The 13,383-nt window shown below is 39.3% G+C and overlaps 1 protein-coding gene across 8 annotated transcripts in view; it reads right to left on the bottom strand.

The window, feature by feature from the left end:
* ARHGAP32 (Rho GTPase activating protein 32) overlaps positions 1–13,383 on the bottom strand; it is a 234,682-nt gene that overhangs the window by 59,714 nt on the left and 161,585 nt on the right. The window lies entirely within an intron of this gene.

Here is a 13,383-nt window from a genome sequence, read left to right as displayed (position 1 = left end):
AACAATCTGTTGCTATGAGTATTCGAAGCTATGTGTGGGTTTCTGTCCAAATATCTAAGTCTGCTTTGTTAGTTGCAGTTTTAAATACTCTAAAAATTCTTTTATATCAACCAAAATATCTAATCTGACTACAAGCTGTGCATCAAACAGGTAAAATTATTACTAGCTAATAATTTACTTTGCTGAGATCTTAATCTAGTGGTACTGACATCACTACAATAAACAATTATGTTGATTTTTAAAAAGATTGACACCAAGCCATAATTCAAATTGTTTTAGAATATCTTCTTCACTCTCCTATAAGGTTTCGTTTAAAAATACCACAGTAAAAATAAATTTCTGAAATAATGGCTCATTTAAATTACAATACTCACCCCTGCTAAGGAATCAGCAGTGCAGGTAAGGGGGCGGGGAAGCAAGAAGGAAGACAGGGTCCTTCCAACCAGTGGAGCAGACTGGCTCTGCAGAGCACTCAATATCACCCTTATGTTAGAGCTGCCTGCACTGCCTTAGGCAGAACGCAACAAGGTGTATTTGGAAAATACTGAGTTCTAGGCACTCAGAGGTATGGTGTGGCCAAGAGAATGAATACAGAGATAAACATACTGGGGAATACGTATACCGAAAATCTTTACCAATATTTATAGATGTTTCCTCAGATAGGAATATAAATGGGACGCCATGCAGCAGATGTTAAAGGCAAAACATGCAAAGTACGTCATGCTGCATCTCCCTTTGTTGGCAGACGGGAAGAATAGGACTGCCTTCCAAGAGTGTGACTCATGAAGTTCTGAGCTGTAGAGCATCCATCTGGGTGAGGTTATTTTCACAGAGTCATCTGCTACACTTTTATTTCAATTTCTAGATCAATATTCTATGGAACTTATCTTTACTCTTTTTATTTTTATTTTTATTTTTGATCTTTCAAGACAGGGCTTCTCTGTGTAGCCCTGGCTGTCCTGGACTCAGTTTGTAAATTAGGCTGGCCTTGAACTGACAGAGATCCACCTGCCTCTGCCTCCCAGAGTGCTGGGATTTCAGGCGTGCACCATCATGCCCGGCTCTAAGGCACTTCTTAAAGTTATAAAGACATAATGCCAGAGTGAGTTGAAAAAGAGTTCTTAGTAGAGTATCAGTTTTTCCTAAAAATTGTGAAATTGGGATTATTAAAAAGCCCTATCTTGCAAAATGATGTATTAAATGTTTTATTAGTAAAATTCTTCTATTGTATACTTTATTCAACTTCTTGTTTCTCCAAACAGGTAAAAATCCTTCCAAGATTGGTTGGATTATGTAAGAATCAACTTGAAAAATCATCATTTTTTCTTGTATATATTCTACAAGAGGTCTCGTAGCACACAGGCTAACAGGCTGCCTAAAAGGCAAGAGGCTCAATCTTGAATTTGCCACTTGCTAAGTTAGTTTAAAAAAAAAATGGCTTCTCTATAATTCAGTTCCCCTCTCCAAATACCATAATGATAATACTTCTCATACAGTATATATGGATATTAAGCAGATTAGTCTAAGTAGAATGCACACAGTAACCACCTGCCAAACGCCATGTCACTATCCTAGTGTGCTCGCTACTGAAGACTTCAGGCTCTTCTCCTCCACCAGATGACACTATACTATCTCTGATTGTACATAAGCTAGGCTACCCTCAGATGTCATTCCTCCACACTAGCTGAATTCGGTTCAACTTACAAGCACCTGAAATTTGACGTAACACCAGACTGGAAAAGTAGCTTAACCACTTCCTAGGCTCTGGGCCCTGAGTAAACAGTTGCATTTCCAACTTTACAATGAAGAATCACACCATGCACATTTAAAGATAAAGCAAAAATATCTAGCCTATTTCTTGAACTGAGATGCTATCTGAAACTCAACAAATAATGAGTTTCCCATCACTTCCCTACAAAAACTTCCCAAACCTTGGAGAGTTTCTTCAGAAGACTATGACATCATGTACACTATGTTTATCTTTTAAATGTGTTTCAATGTACGATTTAGGCATATAAAATAATTCCATTCACACCCTGTGTGGATCCACAATAGGTCAACTGAATACCTAATTCTAACCCCTGTTATCAGTGCTTTTCCTCACACACTATTAGCCGAGCTAAATATTCAGTTTCTAGATTTGGCATTCCAGTGAAAGTAAGGCATATGTGAAAGCAGTGTCAGGCTATTGTCCTATGTCTCTTGTGCTGTTAGGCATCTCAGTCATCACCTGACCACAGGGAAAGGCCTAGAGAATCTTAGAAGCCTTTGCCTACCATCATAAGCTGCTGACTCTACTTTACACAGCATTTACCTTTTCTCTTATTTTTCTTTTCCTTCAGGATCTCCAATGGTGAAGGGATCTTTTATTGTTTTATATACTTGTAGAAGACAAACAGAGTCTATATTCCTATTATAAATGACCCATCATAAGCAAATAAAACTGTATTCTGTTGAAAATATCATTCATTAATATAACTAACCTCGAAAACACAGTTAATGAACACTGATACTTCTTGGAAAGATAATTATTCCAGCACACATGAACAACTCTAAACCACTTAAGTGTTGAGCAGTGAAAGTGCCTAGAACTCCGGCAACAGGACCCGCTGCTGTGACATCTTGTTTCTTAGTGTAGTCTCTCTGCAATGGTGCCAGGAGGAAGAGAATCATGCCTGTTAACCACCGGGTCAAAATAAGTTTCAGCTTTGGGAAGAAGATGGCAAAGAGGCAACAACAACAACAACAACGAAAAAGACATTAAAGGGAGGAAAAAAATGATGCTAGAACAGAGTAAGGAGGGGCTTACAGAAAGGGTGAGAAGCCGTACTCCAGTAGCTTTCCTTTAAGTCTCTGGGATAAAGCAAGAAGTCAGAGAGGGCACTGTACCAGGAAGTGTGCTGCTGTTTAATAATAGGACCCTATAAAGAAAATGGCTTTGATTTATGGCATTTGCTAGTGTTTGTGGCATAAGTACCCCCATCACACAGTTGTTTTTAAGTGCCAGTGGGGCACAGGATTGAAAATGATGCATAGTAGCACTTGGTTATATAATATTTGTATCATACAAACCCATGAGAAGAAATAGAACCTCAAGAGCACAAATAGTGATGTAATAGAATAGTTTTAAAATAGTACATTTTAATACAATTCATTTATTATAAGCTTACGTACTGCAATTTTTAGGGATGGCTGCATTTAACAACTACACTAATAGGATTTTGGAAGTGGCTGCTCACCCTAGTCTGTGTCTATCTGCCTAGTCCTGATCCTTCCTGCCCACACTGACAGCTCTTAGAATCTGCAAGTCCTAGCAGAGAGCTGTGATGAGAGAGGCTGTGGCCTATCTTGAGAAAATGTAAGTTAGAGAGAGTCAAGTTTAGCTTCAACAATGAACATACTAAAAATATTTTGGTGCAACTTAAGGAAAATGTGCGGTAGGAAAGCAAGGAGATAGAAATAGCTGCAGCTTTGGTACAAGTAAGAAAAGAAAAGATTCCTGTTTGACAAGGAGGCCTCATCCTAAACATCTTTGAAGCAGCAACCAACACTTAAAAAGGAATTTCAACATGGCAGCAGCATGCTATCACTGACATGCACAGACTTTCTAAGTTTAATTTATGGCTAGGGAAACGAGGGCTCTGAGAAGAGCGAAGCCTTTAAGCCAGGCAGAGTTCTGCTGGCACTCAGTCACCCCATAGGTTCTGCTATGGGAGTTATTTGGCTAAAACTCCAGAGTTTTACTTGTGACTAAAACTTTCTGCACCCCTAAATCTCTGATGTTTATATTCCACAGCTGATGCTAAAATTCGAGGGGTTCTAACACATTCATGCCTATATTCCTCTTTGAAAACAATGCCTCTTTCAATTCTTTTTTTCTATGCAGTATGGATGCCATGTGACCATCTGAACATTTAACCAATGCCTTGAGTTTCCTTTCATATTAAACTAGTGCCAAACCAAGTCCAGCAACACTCCAAAGTAAACTAATATTCTTCTGTATCTGCATATTGTATTTCTTAGATAAATTGGGAGCTGAGGATATTCAAACCAATATGAATTCCCAGAAATTCAAGCTTTCCCCCTTTCCACAACCATTCCCAGAGGGTCTATTCTGCTTTAGACAGACCCCAAGTCTGACCCCCCCACGCCCTTCCCAGTGCCATCTCATAAACACAGATGACAGCTTACAGTATGAATTAGTCTAAGATTTTAAAACTAGATCCAGCTCTGTTTCCAGTGAATCCCTAGAAGTAGAAAACAGTATTTTTCAAAATAAAGAGGACAAGACAAACAAAACAAAACAAAAGGCAGAAGCTATTGCAACAAAAAATCTAAAAACTGCAGGGTAAATTCTCAATTCCTTAATTTATTTCAGGTTGCACGTACTGGTGGCAAACAGTTCTTGCACTGGGTTCTTTATGCATGTCTACTTGAGTCTCTCCTCTCCCTACACTGTTCATCTCCCACAAAAAACATATTATGCTGTCTTCTGAAATGCCCACTCCCTAATTTCCATTAGAAAAAAACAGCGTTACAACCTGACAGACTGGTTTGAGATTCAGAAATAAGATCAAAGATTGGGTTATCAATCTGGGAGCTGACAGGAACATGCTATTCAAAGCTCAGGGAGTAAAAAAGAGGCCAGAGCAAAAAGAATGAGAAGGCAATTCTCCCCAAAATATAGAGGTCAAATGGTAGAGCAAGCAACAGAAAAGCAGAACTTGCAAACTGCTGTGCCAAGTCAGTCAAGAGAAGAAGTGTCAGGAAGTTAGCAATCTAATACTGATGAGAGCTTAGATATGAGAAATAAAAAGAATCATATAAATGTTTTTGCATTAAGTCAGAAACCACAAGTGACATCATAGATGTAGGGTTTAGGAATACACTTGCAATAGATGACTGTTCAAGAAAACTAGAGTCTACCGCCCCAGAATGCAAAGAACACAGAGCTGACAGTTAAAATACAGGAGAGTCTCTGCCTAAAGCTCAGACTCTTAAAGGCTGCCTAAGTGGATGTGTCATAAAAACTTGGCAATAGTAAAACATTTCTGCATGTGAAATGACCAAAAAGTACCCAGAAATCACATACTACTGAATCCAAACAATCTTAGGCAGTGCTTCCCTGGGCTGCTTCATGGAACTTCAGTTTGGGATCTGAACACACAACAGGAACACCTGTACTGTACACGCCAGCACACCATGCAGTGCCCACGAATGCCTTGGCTTAGGTTTCAGACTACTGAATGTTATGAGTTACACAGTTTTTACTACACAAACAAATTTTTATGCTCTTATAGAAGCATAAGGCTCCCAACATTTTTAAAGAAAGACTTCCAATATTTTCCTGCCATCACTCTTCAAGAACTTTCAAATGAGAGCATCTTTGGGACATTTCATTATAATACTGATTTTTAAGCCTCTCTGTTTGGGTAAGTATGGTGGAAGAGACCTTTAATCCCAGCACACACAGGCAGGCAGATCTCTATAAGTTAAAGGCCAGAGTGGTCTACATACTGAGTTCCAGAATAGCCATGTCTATGTAGAGACCTTGTCTCAAAACAAACAAAAAACCAAAGAACCCTGCTATTTGAGGGTTTGACAGAACTTCCAATAATTTCTGAAATGGCCCTAAACATACTTCTAATCTTACATTAGGCATTTATTCAAAGTGTTAAACTTAGCATTGGCAATTATAAAATCAAGTGATCAAGTATGAAAAATGTTGTTAATGTCAGCCTGCAGAATAAAATCTGTAGTCAAGGTTTAATTTGTATGTAAAGATAAACAAGCACATTACCAATAAATAATAAAACCATATGTATACCAAAGAATAGTTTTTAAAATAATTTATAATTTATTATTGGTAAATGTTTGATTTATATTTCTATTATTCTACTTCTATTGAAGAATAGGAATAGAATAGGAACAGGCTGTTCTCTGGTTCCAGTTCATGGGTTGTTCTCTGGTGAAAGGGTTATAAGAAGAAAGAGTTTAAGAAGGCCTGGTCTGAGGCAGGATATAAATTTACATTTGGTAAATGGCCTGAGTTCTCCTGCCATCCTAGAGAACATTCAATCTCATTCATGTGCAGTACCAGCCTAGCGGTGTTCGAGGTAAGGGGGAGGGGTGATTATGGCTCTTGGAGTCAACCTGAGCCTCTAGTCATCTCCCTGACAGTCTCCTCACTTTGGAAAACTGGGATTGCTTTCCCTTGCACTGTCAGTTCTCCAAAATCCACTGTTCCATGCAGAAGGTAAATGAGACTCCAGAGGCTATCTCATGTTACATGCATCACGGCGTCAATAAAACTCGGTTCTCTCTTACTAATTCGCTTTTTGTTCTTCAGAGTCTGGTCCTAACTATACATTTGTGAAGTTAGGGAGGAAAATAATTTTTCTCACCTTCAATGTAATGGTAATCTTAGAATCAAGATTGGACAGAAACAGTAAATACAGGAAGCGGGTGATCAAAAATGGAAGAATAAGGAATGACATCAATCCAAAGCCAGGCATCTTCTCTTATCTTTCATTTGAGGAGTTTTAAAGTTTACTTTTGAGTATGTGACCCATTTTGAGTTAACTTTCACAGTTGATACAGCATAAAGTAAAGCTCACTTTGGAGGCAGAATGTTCCTTCATTGAACTGACTTCTGATGGCTGCTGGGATCACTTCTCTAGGTATGTGTGGTCTATTTCTAGTCTCTCTTCTGTTCCACTTAGCTGTCTTTATTTGCATCTATACCACAAGCTTTTGATCAGCAGTTCTATGCAGAGCTTCACTTTGTCCAAACTCTCTACCTGGCTGTTTTTCAAATCAGGCCTGGTTTTTCTATGCTACATCCTCTATATTTCCATGTGAATTCATTAATCTGCTCATCTACTTCTACAAAAAGAGCTTGTGGGGATTTTTACTAGGTAAGAAAGAATAGCTTAAGATCACAGCCTGGCAACATGCAATAATGGTGCATCTTTAAGTTTCCTTGGGCTGTCTTACTTCAACCAGGAAGGTTCTGTGGTATACAGCATACACATCATTCACATCTCTTTTCTGAGATAGCTTTAAGACTGCATATTCTTCTTGTAGGTTTCTAGGACCCTCTGGACCCTTCCATCTCTCCGTTCTCCCATGTCTAAAGTCCCAATAGGATGTCCTCCCCTCTGTCCCATTTTCTTGTTAAGTGAAGACTTTCATGGGACATGCCCCTTGGGCTAGTGTCTAGAAATAAGTGAGTATATACCATTTGACTCTTTCTGCTTCTGGGTGAACTCACTCATTATGATCATTTCTAGTTTAATCCATTTGTCCACAAATTTCGGGAATTCCTTGTTTTTAATAGCTGAGTAGTATTCCATAGTATAAATGTACCACAGTTTCTTTATCCATTCTTCTACTGAGGGACATTTAGGCTGTTTCCATGTTCTGCTGCTATTATGAATAAGACCTCTATGAACATGGTTGAGCATATGTCCCTAATGTGTGGTGGATCATTTTCTGGGTATATTCCAAGGAGTGGAATAGCTGGGTCTTGAGGTAGTCCTATTCCCATTTTTCTGAGAAAGCACCAGATAGATGGGCAGATCTTGGCCCAGGGGTCCTGTTCAAATTATGGCACCATCCAAGGACAATAAGTGCTGTAAACTCTGAACCCTCCCCAGATCTAGCCAATGGATAGGACATTCTCCACAGTTGAGTGGAGAGTGGGGACTGACTTTCACACGAACTCTGGTGCCCCATATTTGACCACGTCTACTTGATGAGGAGACCTGGTGGCACTCAGAGGAAGGATAGCTGGCTACCAAGAAGAGACTTGATACCCTATGAGCATATACAGGGGGAAGAGGCCCCCCTCAGTCACAGTCATAGGAGAGGGGTGTAGGGGGAAAGCAGGAGGGAGGGAGGAATGGGAGGATACAATGGAAGGGATACCAATTTAGATGTAATATGAATAAATTAATAAAATATTTTTTAAAAGACTGCATATTCTAATGCCTTTTTATGCTTTCTCACTAAATGTCATAGCAAAGTTCTCATGTACTTATCCTAAGTAGTTATATCTAAATGTTATGTATTTTAAAGACAGAAATTACACTGTTTATATCTTTTGTGTGTGAAAGTTTCAAAGTTTTTGAAATTATATATGCATGTAGGTAACAGTTTTATTTGCAACTCACTTCAGAGTTAAAATAAAGGGTCTTAGAAGACAGTTATCAAGTAGCAGAGAATGCAGCTCTTGCAGATCTTAATAACTACTGCTCCCAACTGTCTTATCAGTGGCCTCTGCAGAACTGGAAGTGTCAGCCTTCACTTGGCAGGCCAGATTCTGATGGTATGAAGTAACAAAAAGCTACGGAGTGGCAAACTCATAGCTGAGCACTAGCGACAACAACGGCACCAACCTGAAAATTTAAACAGCACCAGTGAGTGAAAACACATAAAATGTACACATTTCTGTGACCTAAAGCACATTTGGTGCAGTCAGAACTCAGTTCTGGACTGTAGCATTCTGGTCACGTACTTACTGTTTCTTTGTTTTTGTTTTTTCAAGACAGGGGTTTTCTCTGTGTAGCCTTGGCTGTCCTGGATCTCACTTTGTAGACCAGGGTGGCCTCGAATACACAGAGATCTGCCTGCCCCCGCCTCCCAAGTGCTGGGACTAAAGACATGCGCCACCACACCCAGCTGTATTTACTGTTTCTATGAAACAAAACAGTTTATCTCAATTTCTTCTGTCTAGATTTTTTCTTTGTGTGTGTATGTGTGTGCTATGCCTGCAAGTGTGTGTCTGTTTGCATGTGTGTAAGTACACAAGTACATGCGTATGCATGTATATACGTGAACACGTGTATTTGGAGCAAGGTTGATACTGGTAATTTTAGTTGCTTTTCCACTTTACTCTTCTTGTGGCAAGGTCTCTAAATCAAACCCAGAGTGCATAGGGTAGTCTTGCTAGCTATCTTGCCCTGAAGAGCCCATTTCTACGTTCCAAGACTAGAATTACAACTCACCTTCCATACCCAGTCAGCATTCTGAGATTCTAAACTCTGGTAGTCTTGCTTGTATGTGAAGCAATCTGGTTCCTGAGTCATCTCCCCTGTCTTGTCTCTAGACTTCTATCACTTAAGTAACAGTTTGGAACCAGATGGCCCACAGTCATCTCACCTACTACAGAAATCTGATTCTTACAAGTACACAAGTAGAGGTCACTATTGTTCAATAACTGCAACTCTGATCTATCTTTTCATTACCCAGAATGCCTGTTTCTATGTGGACTCTGAAGTAAACAATAGGCTGTTAAGTTTTTTCCATGTGTGATAAAAGGACTCTATATTAAGTTGTGAGAATTAGTTGAAGGTTAATGAAAAGCACTTAGAATAACTTACACATGCACTTATGAAATAACTTCTATTTTATTTCTTCATTCTTGAAAATATGTGGTATTCTAGATAAAATTCATTGTTTATAATATGATTTCTCATTACTTATTTTGAAAAGAAACAGTTTGCTCTATCTGATTGAGTTATTAAAAAGCGCTGCTTTTTTGGAAGGACAAGATTTCTAAGTACCTATATTTTTTATGACATATCATTTACATAGAGGCCATTAAACTCTTGGGTAAAGACAGTATTACTGTTTACAAATTGCTTTGTGTTTTTGTGCACAGAAACATTCACACAGTGTTCTGGAATAACTGAAAAATAAAACAGGTTCTCTATGGAGAACCATGAGAACACAAGTATACCAAAATGCTGTCGCCTGCAAATGGGACTTTATCTTCTAGATTAACCACAATGTCAACGTATGTAAAGGAGATTCCTATGAGTTGGAAGACAGAACAATTATTGAACTGTATCAACTCCCTCCATCTTGCACAGGGTTAAGAACAAGAGGCAGAAGCAGTGGGCTTCACATGTGCATGAAAATCATCTGTGGAGCTTACTATTAAACTAAGCCTCCTGCTGCATGCTCTGAGATGCTGATACCAACACCCAGTTTTAACATTTCTCAGGCTGTTCTGATGCAAATGGAATCTATCCCTAAGACAAAAAGCAAAATCCCTGTGAGAACATTGCACTTAAACTAATAACGACTGAAGAAAGATGTTCACTGCTAAGCCGGGCGTGGTGGCGCACGCCTTTAATCCCAGCACTCGGGAGGCAGAGGCAGGCGGATCGCTGTGAGTTCGAGGCCAGCCTGGTCTACAAAGCGAGTCCAGGACAGCCAAGGCTACACAGAGAAACCCTGTCTCAAAAAACCAAAAAAAAAAAAAAAAAAAAAAAAAAAAAAAAAAAAAAAAAAAAAAAAGATGTTCACTGCTATGCTTGAATAAAGCCCTTTACCTAAGGAAAAAGTGTTCCATGCTTTCCTCCACAATCCCAAGAGTGGGCTACACCTAGGGACATGAATCTGAGAGTGATGCCAGTTATTTTAAAACAGTGAAGGCTTCTTCTCTATCTGAAGTATATAATATGATGAAACCCTTAGAAAACAAAGGTAAAGGATTCAATATAGTCCTTGGGAGACAAAAACTACACATTTCAGAACTTCAAATCATTGGAGTTAATATAATTTCACACTTCTTATTCCCAGAAGTGTAAAGAGAGCCTTGATATACTTAAATACATGGATGAACTTACCCTTCTGTTCCCACAGCTAAATTGCGGTCTTGCTAGGCCAATGCAGTGAACATAATGTAGCAAATTGCTGGTCTTAACCAACTACCAGCTGACTACCTGAGTTTACCTAGTACTTACAGAGACAAAATACACCAGAGATGGTCTGGCATCCTACCCCACAACTACTGAGGCAGAATTTGGGAGCATTAGTCCGAGGACTCAGTGATTCTTATGCACAATAAAGCTGACACATCAGAGCCAAAAATAGTGTGGAAAGAGCAACTGGCAGCAGAAGAGCAGTAAGACCGTAATTGTTAAGACAGCCCTGCAAGCATCACTAAGCACCTAAAGTGATGGCTAAGCCTTCACACCCGACTGCTGTCAATCAAGAACAAGAAGCTTAGCAGAAGAACACATAAAGCTGGTGGGAATGTGGGGCGGTCCAGCCACTCTGGAGACACTGGTCATTCCTTAAAAAGCTAAATACACTCTTATGTGATCCTATAACCACACTGCTTGGTGATCTAACCAAAGGGCCTGAAAGCTTAAAATCTATGCAACACCTACAAGCGGACATAAAAGCAGCTTTACTCATACTGGCCAGAACACAGAAGCAGCAAGGTGTCCTTCAGTAGGTGAATAAAACATAAACTATGACAAATCCATAATGCTGAATAACAGAGAATGTTTCTTTTTTGAAGAACACAATAAACAAATAAACTGCAGAGCATGAGAATACAAGAAGTACTATGTGCATGAATTCTATGAAATCATAGAAAATGGTTATGAATTCTAGGATTCTAATGACCAGCATGCTCGAATATGCAAGACTATGAGACAGGAGAAGATGTTTGTTTACCAGGGCTTCAAAGGAGGAAGTAATAAGTGACATATACAAAAGGTGTATAGGATAAGTAAACTATTCTATAGGAAACTATAATGACCAATATATATGCTTTGTCAAAACTCACAGAATATACACCAACACTATACACCCTAATTTAAACACTGGATTATAGCTAAAATAGTATATCAATATTAGTTCATTAATTATAATATAAACCAAGTCAAAACTGGTCTTCAGTTGTTGATGGGCAGGAACTAAGATTGTCCTCTTATCTCTGTCCAGCCTGAACATCACCTCAGACCACTTTCTAGAAAGAATGCTTATTGCATGCTGTAGGTTATCTCTGCAAACAGCTGCAAATTGGCAAACGGCTGTGCTTGCCATTTAGTGAACGCACTATAAACCACAATTAAGTAACAAGAAAATTATGGGGTAAATGATTAGGTGAAACTCTAAACTCTAAAAATCAAGTCTAGTTGTTTTTAATAAATGGAAATAAGACAATTTCATCACACAGCAATTGCATAGCTAGGTCACAGTAATTACAAGGACAGACTTGCTTGTGAAAATCAATCCTGTCATGTCATGTGGTCAGAAAGGAGACAAGACACAAGTGGGACCCTGACAAAAAGAGAAAAGTTCATGAAGCCGAGCAGTGCTTCTGAAATGTGTGGACATTTTAGAGAGGTCCCCAGCAGTTTCAGAGAATGATACCCTCGTAGACTCTGTCTTCAGACTGGGAAGTGGCCTTGTTCCTCTCTGCCCATCTTCTGAGTCATCTGCACATGGTGACCAAGATTCCTATGAAAACCCGAATTACAGTCACCCTATGCCAAGCAAGGCCTTCACTTGCTGTGTGCCTCTACCATGCAAGCTGTCACACAATCCCTTCTGTAGGATGTGCTGACAGACTCCATGTGCACAGGCAGCATGTAATCACAGGCCGGCTGAGATGCTCATGCATAGCCATTCTCTCTGACAAAGACATCAGCAGCTCACCTAGCACTGCTTCAGGAATCTCTGCAAGATTTTCAGAGAACCTAGCTGAGTCTACAACTCTCATTCACAGGAAACACTAAAGAGGGTGTTTGTCCTCTGTGCCATGTCAATAACAGAACAAACATACATGTGTGCGTGCACACACACACTACTGTTTAACTTCTGAATTTGTATCACCTATCTATGCCAAAATGTATGACATACAAGGACCTTCAGCATAATTTACACTATGTAATTAGAGAAATTTAAAACTCTTAATATTGACTTTCTAAAAAGGGTGGGTGACATGAACGTGCTCTATAAGGAATGTGTTCCTCTAATACTCTAAACTGTTAAGTGATTTTAAAGATTATAAAAATTGGGTGGGTTTTGCTGAACACACTTAACTATATACAATAAGGCCCACTCCCGGCTACTACTCTACTAAGCTGAAGTAGCTGCTACCTCTACTGAGACCTATACACCTCAGGGAGCAGGGAGCAGGGAGAAAGAGCTTGGCAGAAGGAAACTCCTGAGTATACAACACATTACTCTTATATCAAAGCCAGCACACAGTGACAGCAATGCTCCAGTAAACGGGTGTCGGCCCAGGGCGCTACTGGCCAACCATGACTGTAGTTCTTGCTGGTTGAACAGGAAAGATGTTTCTAGGGCATAAAAACTGAAGTAGAAAGTTCATAAAAGTGGAGAGTCAATCTAGAAACCATATTTGGTGCTCTTCAGGCAATGGGATATAAACTTGAATCTGAGTCTTGGCTCTACTCATCCTTCACCCTAGCTCCTAACTGACCCTCTCAAAAGCTATCTTGTCTCTATAACAGTGGGAGGTAATAACTACGTGGAAGGCTTTTTAATTAAAAAATCTGTGTAAGAAATGCTAAGTAACACTTTCCTCAAAGATGTCCAACACATTTTCCCACT

Source organism: Acomys minous (assembly GCF_964271855.1).
Source record: "Acomys minous genome assembly, chromosome: 5".
Classification (NCBI taxonomy): domain Eukaryota; kingdom Metazoa; phylum Chordata; class Mammalia; order Rodentia; family Muridae; genus Acomys; species Acomys minous.
This window is presented reverse-complemented; position numbering and strand designations above follow the sequence as displayed.